Genomic DNA, 19,229 nt, shown 5'->3' with positions numbered 1-19,229 from the left:
ACAAATGGCGCAACAACCATAGAGTAGGAAACCATTTTGGTGGGATTAGAGAACTGTTTATATCATGTTTATATTTATTAATCATACTGTGGCAAAAAATTGTCCAGATATTACAATGCTCAGGTGTAGTTCCTGTTTTAAAATTTAACTACCCAATGCTTTTGCTTTCACTTGAACAAATTGTAAATAAAATAAGAATCATGGTTGGAATGGCTAGCTAAAAATTTATATAACTCATACTTATTTATATGCTGAAAAACTGTGCTTACAAATTACTGATCATATGTTTCAGAATAATAATTTGGTAGTTAATATAGTTATTTACGAACACTGCCAACAGTTGTTGGATTCACCGCGAAATTTCATTGACTGAAATTAACAGTAAGATTTCAAATGGGAATTGACTTCGCATCACAGATTAGAAAATAAACAGAAACCAGCTGCACCCCCATCTTATCTATGGGTACAAATTTTAAATTTCCCGCCATTAAATCAATTTGAATAGCCCGCCCAGCATCCGCCATCTTGGTTAGTTCGTGATCCATCCTCCATGAGCGTTAGTAGACTGTGTCAAAACTTGCTCTATTTAAGATTTCCATCTATATTACCCCCATTATATCTATGACCAGCTGGTTGTTTTTGTTTACTATTTTGATTTTTCAAATTTTAATCAGTGGCAAAGAATAAATATCATTTGCGTGGTTAGTGGAGGAATCGACGTGTGTTATTGGTCTTTTCTCAGTTAAGTGTTAGAAAGTTTTTTAAAACATGGATGATAATGATCTGGAAACAATTTCAGCGTGTACTTGGGAGAAAATGAAAAGAAGCATGTGTGGGGTATGAGAATAACATTTCCATAAGGCTTATAATGTTGCATATTATCTGAAAATCTTTTATGTAAATGGGTTTTCGTGCCTACCTTTCATAGCCTGGTCTACATGAACTATGCAAAACAATTTTTTTGCCTAAGATTCATTTGGTAATTCTGAAGGAAAGAAAAAAAAATGCTTTCATTACCTAACAGGGCATATTGGGAACTATTCTAGATCGCGATACCATAACAGTGATGACGGCACTAAGATGGCGTCGCTTACCCCTATTTTAATTACCACACCAATTATCGGGACAAGTGCGAGAATATGAGGGTTTTGGGCAGGGAACTATAAACATACTATTTTTCATACTATATTTTTACTGATATATTAAAATGGAATATACTCTCCCCCACTCTTTTCTATTTGGCAATACCAATTTTTGATTATCAATAAAATTATGTCTGTAGACGTTACAACTTATGGCGGTATTGGGAAAATTAACAGCATGCCCTATTTCTTATTTATTTTACTGAAATTAAAAGTTGAGTGAAAAGAGGTAATATATGAGGAATAAAATACTGGTATCGCAAAATAGAGTTGACTGGGAGGGACTGTATTCTAGTTCACGATATCGAGAAAATATCTCGAAAACTCTCACTTTCATTAAATTAAATACAATTATCACAAAATAGAGATGACCTGGTGGGACTGTGTTCTATTTCACTATACCGGGAAAATATTATTTCAAAAAGACTTAACTTTCAATAAATTAAATACTGATATCACAAAATAGAATTGACCAGGCGGGACTGTACTCTACTTCATGATACTCAGAAAATTTTATATCAAAACATCTCACTTTCATTAAATTAATAACCAATGTTACAAAAGAGAATTCACCAGGTGGGACCTTACTCTCCTTCATGATACTGAGAAAATATATCCTAGATATATTTTACATTTTCACCGACATCGCGAAATAGAGTATACTGGATGGGACTGTATTCTACTTCACATTACCGATAAAAACACTATTTAGAATTTTTTATTAAGGTAATTATTTAAATCTCGGTATCACAAAATACAGTAGACAGTGTGAGCCTATTTTCTGTTACACGATACCATAAAATTTTAATCATGAAAATTCTTATTTTATACAAATGAAATACCACTATCTCATTACAAACTAGACCTTGTAGAATTTTAGTCTCCTTTACAATAACTTTCACGTATAATGTACTAGAATGAATTACATGTATGTTTTTTTTTACTAGTTGACCTACCCTCACCAAACCTTTTGCTTTGTTTTTATCACTTCAATTTATTTATTTCCAAAATTCGTTCAACAGATTCTTAAAAGAATATAGAACATGTCAATAAAGTCAACAAAAATGAACAATACAAACAATCAAATTAATTAAATCATAATATCACATCAAATTAGTACTAATTAAAACAAAAATATTAAATACATCAATATACAAACAAATCATCATAAGTTATTCTAAACATTATTATAATATTCATTTAATGTATAAAATGAATTTTCTAATAAATAGTTTTTGAGTAGAACTTTAAATAGTCTTGGGTTGCAATGGGAGATTACTTTTAGTTTATGAGGGAGTGCATTGAAAAGTTTTATGCCAGAGTACAGTGCACCTTTTTGATACCTTGATGTATTATTACTTGGCACATGCAAGTCAGATTTATTTCTGGTGTCATAAGTGTGTATTGCACTGTTATTATCAAAACTATCATTATTTTTAACTACTAAATTAATTAATGAGTATATATACTGACACATCATAGTAAGTATCCTTAGATTCTTAAACAATGGTCTACAAGAAACATAGTAATTAACATTAGACATTATTCTAATAATTTTTTTTGTAGTAAAAAAAACATCATTAGCATAGGGTGATGATGCCCAAAAAATGATCCCATATGACATTACAGAATGAAAAAACGAAAAATATATTTGTTTTAAATAAAAAACAGATACAGTTGCTGATAACGATTGAAGTGCGAAACAAGCTGAACATAGTTTAGGTATCATTTTAACTATATGTTCCTTGCCACACAAGGTATTGTTTACATGCAAGCCTAAAAATTTAACACTATTTGTTTCTGTAATTTTAGTATCACTATAATTCAATTGAACTACAGGGTTAGACTGTTTATGTAAGTGAAATTTTAAGATACTTGTTTTATCAATATTTAGAGTAAGATTATTAGCATTAAACCATTGATTTAATTTATCACATACACTATTTAATGATTGCATAACTAACCTATAGGAAAACAAGACATTTTTACACTACCTAATAACTTGTATGATTCACCTAACCAAAGAAACTATTTCACCTAACATCGCAAATGAAACACACACAACACACCTCTCACCTAACACATACAAAATTCACACAAAACTACAAATCACAAACATTTAAAAGCCATATAAAACACCTTTCGTAGCATTATGGCAATAATTGTTTTCTGTCACTTTTTCTCTCGTAGATATTAAATTTCAACCAAAAACGTTTTGCCAGTCATCATTTTAATTTATTTGATATGTTGAAATATGAACCGTCACTTTCCTTTTCACTATTACAATATCAACCACACATTCTCATTCTACACTGAACTATTATATTGATACAATATCAATAAACATGACCTTCCTCTTCTCTCGCCCCTACTACCCTCATTATGTCACATATCCAATTTTTAATGATATTCAATCCAACTTATTAATTCACTCTTCCTCATGTAAATGACCGTTATTATTGCTCCAAAACTCATATTATCATTAGTCTATTTTCCCACAGTGCTATTTTGTCTTTCGCTGTTAATTCTACATGTTATATTTTCCTTCGTTCCACCATTTAATTTATTATCATTGGCCAACTTCCATGACATCATTCTTTTCCCCACAATTTTTTTTCTTCCGCTCTTGGCTAGTGTCTGGATCTAGAATCTAGTAGTTTACCATTTTAACAAGTGGTAAGTTTTGGTTCGCTACATTACAAATACTGTGATTTCAAATAGTAGTCTATTGGGTTAGGTTAGATACATTTAAAAAATTTAATGTAATCTTGTTGAGCGTTTGTTATCTTAGCTTAGTTACATTAAAAATACTTTAAAACAGTGTAGATGTTGGTTAAGTAACATTAGTTATTATGTTAAAAATCCTTTAAAATAGTGTTAACTGTTGGCAGTAGCGTAGCCAGGATTTGTGTATGGGGGGGGGGGGGGGGGTTAAGATGTATGGTCCCCCCCTATTAAAGCGGGGGTCCGGGGGTCCTCCCCCGGAAAAATTGGGATTTCAAGGTGTAAAATAGTGCTATCTGAGCAGTTTTTGGTACTTAACTTTAAATATTTTAATGGTAAAAATATTATTAATTTTTTAATAAAAAATTGTTTGAGGGATGAAGTAAGAAATTAATTAAAGATATTTTAATCAATCCAAGTACCTTGGCCACGTCTCACTCAAAATCATAAATCATGCTCGAAGCTCGACAATACAAAAAAAAAAAAAGGAATAAAAATGGTTGGGTTTCGGCAGAACTGGCCTATTCCTGGAAACAATTAGCTTTAGCTTGAAGAGTTACCCAGTCACCATCTGCTTATAATTACCGCGCAGGTTAAATACAATAGGTGTAAGATATTTGAAAACTTGGGACCCATCACGGCTTCACAACCTTATAGCTTCTGCTTGTGACAGGGGTAGCGGAAGGGAAGGAGAATCGATAGGGCTCGCTTACTCTTCTCCTCCAGTGCAGTGGCCGGTGATAGCAGTAAGACACCCAGGCTTTTAGCTAACCTTCTTTCAGATAAGAAAAAAAGTAATGGCTAAGAAGGGGGGGGTTAAAACCCCTAAAACCCCCCTCCTGGCTACGCCCCTAACTGTTGGTCAGGTTATGTTAGGTACAGTAAAAATACTATAAAATTGTATAAATGGTTAGTAGCTACAGCAAAAATACTGTGAAATTATGTGAACAGTGGTTAGGTTGGTATAGCCACATTAAAATGCTTTGTAATCATGTGAACGGTTCAGGTTGGTTAGGGCTCACTCACAAAATCACAGTACGTATTTGTAATGTAGCTACTTAACCTCACCATTTGTTAAAATGGTAAACTACTGGTATAGTATAGGCGATTTAGACTTAAATTTGGCTCGAAAAGGAAACTGTTATTAGAAAGCTAATTCCTTCTGAAATACATTCTTTAGGTCTTTCAGTTCTTCCCTAAAAAATCCCAAAAATCCTGTTTGGTGAATAGGTACCTTTAAAATTAGAATAAATATCTGCAGATTTTGATGTTTCCAAAAAATACCATAACTCAGCGACGAACAATCATAGGAATGTACTCTTCGTACCAAACATTTCTGTTTTGGAAGAACCTATTACTGCAATAAAAAGTCTAAAAAAAAGAGTTGATATAATTTTATAACATGTAACAGGTTTGAAAACTCCAAAAACATTATTTTTTTTACTTAAGAATTGTAGAATTTAGTAATGAATGTAAATATTGTGAATTATAATGTTTAAAATTATTTCGTGAAATTGATAAAAAAAAAGTTATAATCAATTAAATTTATTTAGTAAAGATATACTTAAAAAAAGGAATAACCATTATTTATATACAAGTTTTGGTGATTGTAAACAAGTAGTTAGAAAGCTGAATAGAAAGTGGAGGAAAATTGAACTTTCTACTGTGAAGGCAGGATGGTGAACATTAACAGTGTCAATGTGACAAGAGGTTTAGAGATTTTGAGGAATAGCAGTGTAAAAAGAAAAGATGGGACTTTGTGAAAAAATTGAGGGCATTAGTCATGTGCAAGTGTTTTTACAGTTCAATAAAAAACTCTACCAGTCATAGGAATTATGTTCCAGTGTCTACCTGAATGAACAAATACAACAAAATCCCTCCTCAGATTGACCTACTTACCTTCGACTTAAAAACATGCTGTCTTTGTTGCAGGGAGTCGTTTGATAAGGAAGCTTACAAGAGGCACTCGCATAGCACCGAAAAATTTGCGAACCTTTAACTGTCCAAAAAATGTCGATTATTCGTAGTAGGTATTTAAAGAGGTGTGACATCTGGTAGAAAATATTTGCAAATGCGTTGATAGCGAAATTGACTTCATTGCGGCCGATGCACAGTATCAGAAACTATGTTACGAAAAGTCAGCAGTGATACCCTTGCCCTTCGTCAATCTTCAACCTTTTAACTCCACCTCAATTAACATCTGTCTTCATTTCGCGGCTGAAGAATGCAGGAAGCAGCAACTAAGTTGTATTGTTACATTTGATCAGCCGCTTTTCGTTAAAGCCATCAATATACTCTCAGGTGATGCGCTTTCCAAGGTAATCATGATGAGATTATGTGGATTTCATCTGCTTATGATATACATGGGTGCAGGGGCAAATCATAGGTGGCAGTAGTATGGAAGAAGTATGGGGTGAGGTATTTGCTAAGAATGCTGTTTCCATGTGCTTATGCAATATTATTATGAGCTTATTCACTTTCTCAGGCAGTTATCTTTCATTTGATTTTGGAGTGTTGTGAGGAACATAGAATCTTTCATGGGAATTCACGTGGTGATAAACTTGTCTTTCTCCAAATAATCTTTTCTTCCATAAGTAAAACGTTTACTGCATTCCAAGGATGAATATGATATTGAAGGTAACGACAATACGGAAGGTCATATCAAATCAGAACTTATCAGCAAGAGAGATGAGTTTGATAAAAAAATAATTAATTGTCAGCCATATTGAACACTACCTGTTTATTCATACATGTTCATTGTCAATTTTAAATTGAATTCCATCAAGTTTTAAGTTTTCAAAAAATATTTCTTTAATTCATTAATGAAAAAATGCTGTTTTGAATGTTTCAAAACTGTTTTATATTAATAAAATTACAAAACTCTCTATTTTTAAATTTATATTGTAGTGATGAGTTCTTCTTCAGAAACAGAAACATTTGACAACACAAACTCCTCCCTATGATTATTCATTTCTGAGTTACAGCATTTTTGACGTGACGTCTAATAAATCGATGAACGCCGGCTGCACGCACGAAAAAGTGTCCCACTACGGATATCCCACTACGGATGTGTCCTGTTTGCTCATTGTACGCATGCGTGGCATCTCTCTTCATGCTCATAGTACGCATGTGTGGCATCTTTCTTCCACTCGATTGGAACAACCATCGATTTGACTTTTCAATCATATTTTCGTAGTTTGAATTATTAATATTATGTAATTTAACGATCGTCCACCATTTTCAACACAATCGGTACGGTTATTTAAAAGTAATGTTGAATATTCAAATACTTTTTGAACCAACAATGGTGTTTTACAGTTACACATAATAATTCAAATTACACCCGGGATCTTTTGCACAATGTTTTAAAAAATATTGTAACACATTATAAATAAATTTGGTTTGCGTATTTGTTATAAAATCGTGTTATAAAAACGAAATCATATTATTCCCCTACCGTGAACAAAATTTGTATATATATATATATATATATATACACACACACACACACACACACACATATATATATATATAACATCAGAAACTACCATTTTTTAAGAATGGCATTGTGGCCTTGAGGTCAGCGTCACTTTGAATTGAATTGAATTGATTGACTTCCATTGTAAAAGTTGTCGGTTCGAATCCCGATTGATGCAAAAAAATTTTTTGTACTTGTAAAAATAAATACGGCGCACGCAACATTTCAAAAGTAATAAATATATTTAAATTAATGAATGCAAATAAAAGTAATTTTATTATTAAATTGTACATTTCATTTCACTCCTTTGTATCCATACAAAATAGTGATAATTCAATAAAAATGATTAAATTTTATTCATAAAAGTATGCAGAGGTAGATTTTATCATACAAAAGATAGAAAAATTAAAAAAAAATTTCTTCCTCAAAAGATATAATATTTTTAATGCCTAAATGGTTTGGTTACAAAAACCTATTACGGCTCAGTCTCAGGCCGAATATGATATTTCCTTTTCTTCTGGATCAATCATTTCATCGATGTTTTGTTATGACGTCACGTTAAACTATCGTCCGTAAACCGACTTTACAGACAACCAATTTTTTTTTTTTAGAAAATTCCAAGATGGTAGAAGTTTATTCTAAATTAGAGGGTGTCTCAAATGTTTTTTTTTTTTTTTTTTCAATTTTTTCTGGGCAGTACAGGGAGAACCTAAAAAACATATTTCAAAAGGAATTGGCTTTCTAATAATTACTTCAGTCTCCAAAATTAATTTACCTATACTAGTAAACTACTTGAAGAATCACTATGCCCTCATACAAAATGATCAAAAACATGTTATGTAGTAAAAGAAAGCATTTTGAAATTTTTTTAAGTACCCTGCTATCTCTGAAAAGTGGTTTTTCTTCAGAATTATCGAGAAGTTTTAGTTTCCACTGTATTGTATATACACAATATAGTGGGACGGGCAATGGATATCAGGAAATTGTGGGTTAAAAATTACAAAATGTAGAAAATAATTAAATGGAAAACTTCTTAAAATCATTTTAAAAAACCACACCTTGAAATAACTTAATAACAGGAAAAAAAATGTAAGTAAAGCATACTAATTGCAGTGTTTATGCTGCTGCGCAGTTAGGTGGGGGTGGCTTCCAGAGGTAGTTTTCGCCACAGATATCACTTTCTCTACTCATGCTTTGGAGAGGAAACAAAATAGATTTGTGATAACACTGCAACTAACCTACTGTATTTCTTGAGTTATTTTTATTTAAATACTTTCTCTTATTTAGTAAATATAGTTAATTGAACATTTTAATGTTTCTTTTATCTGTAGTATTGATGATGAAGCATGAAAATGTAGCCTATCCACTAAGATTGTAGTAAAAAAATGTACAGGACGTAAAATCTTCGAATAGATCTGATCCAGTGAGTCACTTTAATCCGAACAGCTAATCCTAACTAGTTAAGGGTAAAAATTTTTTAATAAAACCTTGAATATTTTGTATTTGAAAAATTACATGTTCTGTCTTGACCCAATTATCAACATTTTTTAGTGATTTTGTACTTGTAAAAATGTTGAAGGCTGTGTTTCGTGATAATTAAATGCACATGGAAATGTATTTTACTATACGTTGTTGCAGTATGGTAATTATTCGGCTGAACCGAAAATATGCTCATCCGCACAGGTCTCTGTACCAATTAGTTCAAATTAGTAGGACTCCATTGTAATTGTAAAACCATCCTGAGAGTGTTAAATATAATTTGGAGCCCTAATGGTTTTATCATAAAAACAAGAATGTGTGTAAACATAGTATGTAGATTAATAATTGCATTTTTTGAATTTTTGTTGCAGGACATGCTTTAGCTTTAATCATGTATACAACTATTCAATCCTCTACTTTGTTTACTTATTCAGTTTATATGTGTAGGCAGGTTTCCGGGAAGGTGCGTCAGCTGGTTGGGACTTGGCATTCCAGAGTGGTTTTGACAGCGGCTATGCACAAGGTTATAACGATGGGTTTCTCCTTGGTGTACTAAAAGGAATTCTGAGGTAAACATTCAAGTTTATATTTTTCCCACTTTGAAATTTTCCATTAAGCTACACTATTTACTCGTGGTTGCATACCTAGTATTAATTTACAAGAAAAAATTTACAGCCATTAAAATTTATTTTAGGTTTTACTGTCAGTGTCATTTAAAGGGTTATTTTTCTTCTTCCTTTTCAGTCATTCAAGCATCACTGTATTTTGGCAATCTTAAGTTCCACTATTCATTTTATTTATGTAGAATAAAGGCTCAAGTTAAATTGTGCCATGATTTTTTTCCTTGAGGTTGTAGTGTAATGAAACAAAGTTAGCAAAGTTAATTTTTATTGGAATGGAATCAATGTCAAAATCTCTTTTACTAAAAGTAAGTACCAAATGTTGAAACAGCTAGCCCTGAAGTGTTTGCGCAGATATAAAACTCAGTACATTTCAGGTAGCAAAATTATATTAACTAATTTTTCAGACACTATCAGAGATAAAACAAAAGTGTTTTCAAATCTTGATATTTGTGCTAATAGAATACTTTATTCTGTTGCATACAAGCCTCAGTGTAAAGATGTCAGAAGCATGATCGACCTGTTTTGCACTTACTGTATCCTTCTGCAAAATTCATACTGCCAAACCATTTGCAATGAGTTAGTCTATCCTTCCAAAACTCTCGAAACCATTCACACAAAATCCATACAAAAAACTTAGTAGTTTAATTGGTTGGAAAATGGTTTCAGTAAAATTTTTGTTGTCTCAACGAAACAGCTTAATTCTTTTTGATTGGCCCTGGTTGATTGATAATTGTTCATTGGTTAATTCTGTGGTTCTCAGACTTTTTGAAGTCGAGATGCATTTGAAATCCAACTAATTGTAAGCGTACCAGATACAAATTTCTGAGAACTATGTTTAAAATTAACACCACACACATATATACTGATGGTCAATTCAAAGCTTGTTTACAAAAATTAATGAGTGACTACAGCACTGTACTAAACTTAAGAAACTGTATACTAGAGTAACTATATTTAATTTAAATCTGGACACATATTTCTCTGGAATATCACAAGGTGCACCCGGTATGGTTTAATTACATGGGATGTTGTGTGAAAATATGTTGAAATTATTACCAGCAAAAAGTAATTTTTTATTCTGTAATTCACTAAACATTATGTAACAGCTCTCCAGGCAAATAGAAATGGGATGGTAGCCAAAGCAGTTTTTTTTTAGGAAAATTGAAAGTTTGGTGTTTTCCAGTGTGCATGGACCCGAATTTGGCAGTGACGCGCCGAAGAGCGATGTCTCGTTTACTGAGAACATATTGAAGAAGTGTTCAGCGGGCATGTGTCAGCGGTGTGCAGACAGTGGAACCACCTGTGAAGACTTCACACAACTTACCAACAGTCAGCAAGTGTTGTCTCAGACTGTGTTGAATGATCTAGCTGTAAAATATTCAAGCATTTTGAAAGAACATGACATAGATTTTAACAAATGAATAAGTTGGCTACTGTTTTGTTTGGTTCCCATTGTCTTCAACTTTTCAATAAGTAGTCCTACCTCCTAATCATATTTATGAGGCATAGTGGTGTGCCACTATTCAGCATTTTCTGGGTATATGCTCAATATCATATTGTGTTTTTGTATTTAAAGGCAAACTGAAGAGCTGCTTCATTTTTTTATCATTTATATTTACAAATATATTTGTTACGCTAGACAAAATAATATAACTGTTATGGTGGATTGTTTGTAATCTTTTGTTTTGGACTGTTCTATACAGTGGTGACTCTTTGGTCACCTCTAAATTCCGAGCAATTTGCTGTCTCAGCCTTCTTCATGTCTTGGCTGCCATAATGAACATTTTCTAGTTGTAGCTTCTGCTCTGTCACAAAATTATGAAGTGATTCAAGTGCATCTAACCACCTGAAGGGGTGAGTTATTTCACGATTCCTTTGAGAATCGAGTTTAAAGTATTATTTTCATGATCCATTTATTATTTATGGACTTGCCACATCTTTTGTTTAGCGGTGGGCGTCCTGGTGTGACGGAGCCGTGTCTGAAATGAATACCTGATTATCTACTAGGAGTGGATTTCCCTCCTCTCTCCTACGGCCTCAGGATGTGCACCAGATAAGATTTACTCTTGTGTTCTCCGCATGCAGCATGCATTCTTCGGACAATTAAATTTCTCTTTTGATCCATTAACCTGCCAAAATTAAAATCAGGACATAACATAAATGATTAATTGTCTTGTACCATAATTAATTCTTTTCTTGATTTAAACTAGTGGGGGCCCCAGAGATAAACTTATTATCAATTACGAGATTTACTAATACTCATGTCACATGTGTTAAGAGTTTATATTTATTTCTGTAATTTTGTTTTGTTAATTATACATATTTATAAAAGAACAAAAGTAAAGTGTAATATGGCTGCCCTCTGAAAAATGTCTCATTAATTTTTTTATTCATTCATACCTATTTAAACCCTAGAATTCTTTACAGCATAAAATTTGTTTGACCATATATACACACACACACACACACACACACACACACACATACATACATATACATACATATACATATACGTACACACATTATTAAGCACCTATTGTTCTTAGGCAGCATTCAGTCTGCCCCCTTTGTGCTTAAACTTTCCCTTGTAGGATGACACATTGTTGAGCCCATATTCCTTGGGCTTCCTCTGCTCACCTTGCACCAAAGGCTTACCTAACCTAAGGGGTAAGGTAGAGCGGTAGAGTGGTGCAGTGGTAAGACAGTAGACTCACATTTCAGAAGCCCTGGGTTTGAAACCAAATTCTTATTTTAGTGTTACATGAATTCCCAAAATCACTTGCCATGGATGATTCCTTCCCCAGTATACATGGTCTGTGTTAATGTGTGTTACCGTATCTAAAGACCTCGCCATCGACATGACGGCAAGACTAAAAAAAAATTAAAAAACCTAATAATATTGATTTAATACAGTTTTTTGGACATACACCATTGCAGTTTTGCACTGTTATCAAGGAAAAACTCCAAAAACAAATGAATAAATGGAAAAAAATCTACAGAAAACAAGACTGAATTAGTTGATGTTAGACAAACGGAACCAACGATGAAACGAAACAAGTATTGTGGACAACACGACGACGACAGCATGGACAAATAAATGTTTAACCTTTAAATATCAGACAGCACACGAATTCAGTTGAAAGAACTTAGTCATGGGAAAAAATATATAACAACACGGACGAACACAGTGGTCTAATAACGACGAGACAGATTAAATGCAGGCAGACAACAAACCTGGACAACGCAGCAAACATATAAACGCTACAATGAAGTTATATTAGTGCTATGGGCAACACAACAACAATAGCACTGGCGAACACAGAAGGTTTCCTAAGACAAAACAGTTGCAACGTTTTGGGAACTGACATCTGTTCCCGTTATCAGGCACAAACAGACTGATCAGTCTGATATTTAGAGGTTGAACATTTTTTTGTCTGTGCTGTCGTCATTGTTGTCCACAATTCTAGTTTCGTTTCGTCATTGGTTCCATTTGTCCGACATCAGCTGATTCAGTGTTGTTTTACGTGAATTTTTTATTTTCAGAATTTTCCATGACAAACAGTGCAAAACTGCAATGGCGTATGTACAAAAAAACTGCATTAAATCAAAATTTCCAATTGCATGAATCATTTAAAGAATGTACCTAATAATATTAATTAACGAACATATAACATAATGCTGCTTAGACAAATGGAAGTCTACCTCCAGCATAATAGCCCATGGTAATGCAGCGGAAATTGTACCAGCTAATAAAGTACGGTAGATAGTTTTGGTCAGGCAAAGGCAAGATTGTCTGGATTTTCTCCAATCTAACAAGCTTGAGAATACTGGCAATGCTGCCAAGTATTGAAGATTTTCCGTAATCATTCTACTTTATGTCTAGTCACGTAATCATGGAGTGTTATTTATTCATTACAGAGACAGAGAAACTTAATGACATGTCAAGAATATTGTGTGCCTATCAGCATTTTGTATGATAAATCTCACACATATTTCTGTTTGGCTGTTGGCTGCATATCAGGCACAGTTATTTTGGTATGATCCAGTGAAGTTAAATTCAGTTCATCCAATGAGGAGAGCTATGAAACTCCTTTATCCCCAAGGGGATTGAAGAATCTAAGTATGCAGTGTTTGCATTATCAAATAATAACAATAATGTAGACCTTTTGTAAAGTACTTAACATAAATATTAATCCTGGTACTTAATTGGTTTATTTTATTAAGTTTTTTTTAGACATGTACAGTTTTTAAACTATTTACTGAATGGATTAGCTAATTTCTGTATAAGTGTGTTAATTAATTTCTAGGGTGTGTGGTTTGGTTTTAATTTTCTTGATCGCCATTCTTTGTTTTCATAAATATGATTACTGATGGGTGTTCCAGGAAGTTGGCAGCACTGTACTGGGTACAGTTATTTTAAAAGTTTTTATGCTTATTGCTATAGTTTCCCAATGCCTATGTTTCAGTTTAAAAAAAATGCTTGTTCTAGAAACTCGGAATTTTTTCTAACAAATACCAGTCATAAGAAAATTAATCAGGTACTGACTTAATGCCTGCCTCACATAACGCAGCCAACGCTGTTGGCCGACCAACTCCTCTTAATCGAGAAGCATCGCTAACACACCCAGCAACGAGCAGCGAGCAGCAACTTCCACGGCTCGATATTATTGCACAGGCGGCCTAGTGGTCGGAAGCTTCGCTGTGCATCGGTGTGTTTTACAGCCATTGTACAGTAATTCATGCCGGCTAACACAAGCACACTAGCACGAGTTAGACAAGAACATCTTGTGATGGGCGGTGTGGGTAAATTTTAATTTCAGGCAGGTAGAATAAAAACTGGTATTCATTTCACTGCAGGAGGCATATTAAAGCATATCTAAGGACTAAGGAAGATTGGCTTCTTTGATTGCTCTTCGTGCTGTCAAAAATTAGTTGTTTTCTACCCGAAACTTTGTGATTTTAAACTTAAGGTACATAGAGTTACCTACTTACTTTAAATAATACATTTATTTGTAAACATATAGTACAGTTTTCCTTGTTATTTAGAAATAGGTAATATTTTTGAATGGTGTAAATATTAGCCCATATTTACTTTTTCATATGTACAACTCGCGCAGGCTAGGAAGGGCCTTGAGACGCGCAGGTCGTAAAACCGCCCCCCTTGAGAGTCCAAGCGGCGCCCGTGCTCTGATTGGTTGTGCCTGCCAAGGCCAGCGATAGCACACGGCTGTCTAGTAGACTACTATCGTGCGTGAATATATTAGTCTTCCTCTTTCCGTGGTAGTGTTGTGTTAGTGAATAACTGTACATATTTAACCCTTAAGTGGATACATGTTTGTTGCATACACTCAAGTATATTTGGGGTAACTCATTACCCCAGTTTTATAAGTATCAGAAATGTGTACCAATTCTGACTTTTTATTCAGAATATTATTTACAACATGTGTAGACTTGTACTACCAACATAGAAAATAATTACAGCTCAAATTGCAACGTACTCATAGCTGGCGTATTCCACTATATGCATCATTAACTTGACTCACAATTGTACATTTGAGAGGGAAAGGCTATGAACAGGGGCATGCATACGCAGTGGGGGAGATGGTTGGGACATATCTCTCTTCCCCCTCCCCTCCTCCATGATCGAAATTTTAAAAAATCTTATTCCCACTAACAAATTGAAAGGATTTGATAGCAAACACTGGTCAAAGTGATTCTATTCCCCCCCCCCCCCCCCCCCCCTTTTTTTCCTCAATGGAATTAAATTCTGCGTAAGCACTTGGCTGTGAAAAGTCTTTAGTGATACACATGTTTGTAGTAGTACTAAGAAATGTAAAGTATAAATAAATGCACTTCTGAGTGTTACCAAACCTTTTCCTTGGGTTTTTTTCAGTTTGTCTGAGGAGGGAAATTGTGTTAAGAGAGATGAAAATATCTGGAGCGGTGAGGAGTACGCAAGTTTTCTTTATTTTACATGATGGCAACTACTGCGCCGGGCTGGACAGGCTAGTCGAAGTAGAGCGGCAGGCCGAAGTAGGGGCAGGTGTTGAGCCACAGCTTGTCCATCTCGCCGTTCCTCTGCAGGCACTCGTTTGCGCACCTCAGCAGCACTTGGCCCTGCAACAGAGCCCGCGTTCGGGTCGCCCATTCCACGATGGCACGGAAACACAGAGTTTTTACAATGGCACGCAGACGGAGACGGACCCGTGCGGATTAGCTCGGCAATGCTAAGCTCTTCCGTTGTTCCGTTTACGTTGCTCCGTGCGACCAGTAGAAGAAGAGTATTTCGCTGCGATGGTAGCCATTTTTTTTTTAATGTTCTTAATGCTGTAAAAATTGTTTCAAGTACAAGAATATACAGTGTTCTATTATTACTTGGTGTTTTTTTTATTATGTGTGTAAATTTTTACCGTGCTTTAATCTTGAAGCAAAAAATATATGTTTTAAAATTAAATTAATATTTAGTAAGTTTGGTTCCCATATGTCACATTTCCGTGCATTTTAGAAGCAGCAGACGCGATAGTGAAAAGTTTACGTGCCATTGTAGTCCACGATGACGCGGAAACGTAAGACCGGAAACGGATATTTAGGTCGGTGTCACACTATGCGGTTGAACCGGAGCTGCTGTCAAGTTTTTTCTCTGCAATTTCTTTTAGATTGTTTTCGTTTTAGATTTTGATTCATTTATTTAGTGCATTCCTGAGGGACCTGAATTTTGCAATCTGAGAAAAGCAACCGCAAGAATATTAAGAAGAAAAAAACGATGTGGAATTTTTTGCTGCAGCGGCAGAAATGCGTTGTACTACCCGTCTGCCGCTTCCACTATTCACAATAACGTTAGAAATGGCAACTAATGAGTTTGAATTTCTCGGTTATGAAACATTATTTTATTAAAAAAAAAAAAAAAACTCAAAGTAATGATAGCACACTACTCTTGTACTTGAAACACTTTTTAACGTATTTAGAACATAAAAAAAATGGTTACCATCGCAGCGAATCTTCTTCTGTTGGTCGTACGAAGTAACGTAAACGGAAGAACTGCGCATTACCGAGCTAATCCGTACAGGTACGTGTCCTCATGTGTGTCATTAGAGATACTCCGTTCGGTGAGATCCGTCACCTCTTCCGTGTCACTGTAGAACGGGCCTTAATCCGGCTCGTTTGAGACCAAGTCGGTGCCAGATTAGCGATTTTGCCACACTATCGACCTTTAAGTTTCAGTGAAAACACGTTACAACATATCTAAAATAAGTCTCAGTAAACTTATTCCTTAGCTGAATTATGCATACCGGCATACAGCTTTTCTTGTGTAATAATTCTTTAAAATATTTTTCTTCAAATATCGGGTACAAACAAATTAAAAAATGTAACATGGCGGATGAGGTTGAGTCGTAAAGCTGGACTCCCAATCATCCGTTTCATCCGTCCGTCATCCGTCCGCCCGTCAATTTGGGTCCGTTATTTCTCTCGGCAATTATTACCGACTCACCATCCGCCATCCGTCCGTCCGTCCGTCCGTCCGTCCGTCCGTCCGTCCGTCCGTCCGTCCGTCCGTCCGTCCGTCACTGTTCTAAAATATCAGTGATACAACTTTCCGCCACATACTTTCTCAATTGTAGGTAAACTTTTGGTGAAAATAATTTACTTGGGATAATTAACTTTTGTTTTTATGAATGTGATAGGCGGGAACCGTGCTTTGACAAGTGGATTAATTGGGTGCCGTTTAAAAATAACATTAGTCATGCCAGCAATAAATAAAATTATGCTTCTTTTATTACTGCGTCAAAGGAAACAGAAGCTATTTCTATCCAGGCTTTTTCCCTCAGTTGTTTATCCCGATAGTCTTTGCTGTATAGGTATATTATACAAATGATCCCTTTCCCGGACGTAATTTATCAGCATTTCTTCCGAAAAGCTCATTCTCATAAGCAATCTTTACCGTCATTATGACAATAATCGGTCAATACGACACAGCCTTCTATAATTGCAAATTAAAAAAAAATCGAACACTGTTTTCGGAAAGTCGTATTGAAGACAATCGACTTAACAAGGCGGTGGACCATCCGTTGATCCGTCAAAAGCTAAAGCTTGTAAAGTTTTGACGGACGGACGGATGGAATTTTTCGGGCCATCTGATTGGCTACAGGTCACGTGATTGACGGACGGACGGACGGGTGACGGACGGATGAAACGGATGATTGGGAGTCCAACGAGGGATGCAGGCATTCGCGACAGAGGAGAGGAGACAGACAGTCGGCTTTAGATAGTAGTTGGGGGGGGGGGGGGGGGGAGGAAGAGCGAGACACATAAAGGTGGAGAGGGTTAATTGGGTCGTCAAACGGGGTGCCACACGGGCCCCTTTTAGCTGCGTAATGGGGCATTTTACCCAGTATGTTTGCGCTCGTGGGAATGCCAGTCGTACCTGCACACAGCAGCACAGAACGAAGACGCTTGTGCTAGATGTTTACCTCTTCCTGAGAGAGCATGATGACAAGAGCACTTGCCTTCTGCCAATGCCATCCAGGTTTAATTACCGACGCACTGTTGTGAACGCGACAGGAAGGTATACGTTTCCGTTAAACGGAGAGAGAAAGAGCAAGTAAAGAAACAGCGACGTCATTCCCATGTTAGCTCAAGTTCCGATGGTCTAACGTATCAAACCCGGTCGATAAAGACGGGAAATAAAACTATCAAATGACCGTATATTTAAAATAATTTTTTTAAATATGCTGTAGTACTTATATTCCGCATAATAATGCCAATAACTGATAATTATATTCGTGTTAAAAGTTTAGTGTCATCCTTTAATTGAAATACATCTATATATAAACGCTCAAAAAAATTTATTTTAACGACCATGCAGGGTGGCATTTTCGTTCATTTTTTGTTTTACATAGACTAGTTACTTTCTCACCAGTATCTCGTTTCGAGGAGGTTTTTGTTTATAACTCGTATCCAAAATATTTTCAAGCCCATCTTTGATTTTCTAAACGAATGCAATAATAATTTCAAGTTATATAGCTAAAAAGACTACGAAAGTTATACACATGCGTTAGCACTATGAACATATGCCACAAAAACATATTTGAGGTTATCTGTCTAAAGATATTTGATGGAGAAAATTGAAAACCATTTTCCATTCAATACTATCCCTCCAACTCTATTGTCAAATATATTGGAGACAAATACTTGAAAGTGTGACAAATATGTGACCAAGTGGTTTGGAGCGCTCTATTATCCTGGATGTGCCGTTGCCTTAAGTCTGTGTGCATATCCGTGTGACCCAATAAAAAAACAGCTAATTTCAAGTTGCAAATTCAAGGTTGACTTGCACCTGTACGGATGCCATCTCATAAGCCATAACGTAGGCAGTTGCATCCAGGGGCGTGTTCGGTGACGGGAGGGTGGGGGAAAACATACCCCCCCCCCCCCTAATTCCTTTAAAAAAACGTGAGCTAGTCTTTCAGTACTCGCGAGTGATGTGGAAATGTCTAGCCTCGGTAACGAGCAGATTCATGTGTTCTCATGTAGTAAATAAACTTATAATACGAAACTGGAACACAAAGGAATTCTTTAAAATAATGCCGAGCGCGATAAATATACGAACATTGTGTTTTAAACTACACTTCTTGACGCGAATAACACGTAGTTTCCGCACTCGCAGCTAGAATTCGTTGCTGGCAGGGGCGCAACAACTATATTTCTAAAAGGGGGGGGGGGGGGTTATATACCTATTTATAAAGAATCATCGATCCCCCCTATTGAAGCGGAGGGTCCGGGGGT

At 35.2% G+C, this 19,229-nt stretch overlaps 1 long non-coding RNA gene across 2 annotated transcripts; it reads left to right on the top strand.

The window, feature by feature from the left end:
* Positions 1-622: 622 nt before the first annotated feature.
* LOC134531435 (uncharacterized) lies at positions 623-11,820 on the top strand. 2 transcript variants are annotated; one of them, XR_010074992.1, is made up of 4 exons: positions 623-837; positions 9,271-9,392; positions 10,630-11,300; positions 11,395-11,820. It is a non-coding gene; the product is annotated as an uncharacterized LOC134531435 (long non-coding RNA). The 2 variants fall into 2 exon arrangements; XR_010074991.1 differs by having other exon boundaries at positions 10,630-11,820.
* Positions 11,821-19,229: the final 7,409 nt, after the last annotated feature.

This window comes from Bacillus rossius, chromosome 3, assembly GCF_032445375.1.
Source record: "Bacillus rossius redtenbacheri isolate Brsri chromosome 3, Brsri_v3, whole genome shotgun sequence".
Classification (NCBI taxonomy): domain Eukaryota; kingdom Metazoa; phylum Arthropoda; class Insecta; order Phasmatodea; family Bacillidae; genus Bacillus; species Bacillus rossius.
Note: the sequence above shows the minus strand (reverse complement) of the source record. Positions and strands in the feature narration are given on the sequence as shown.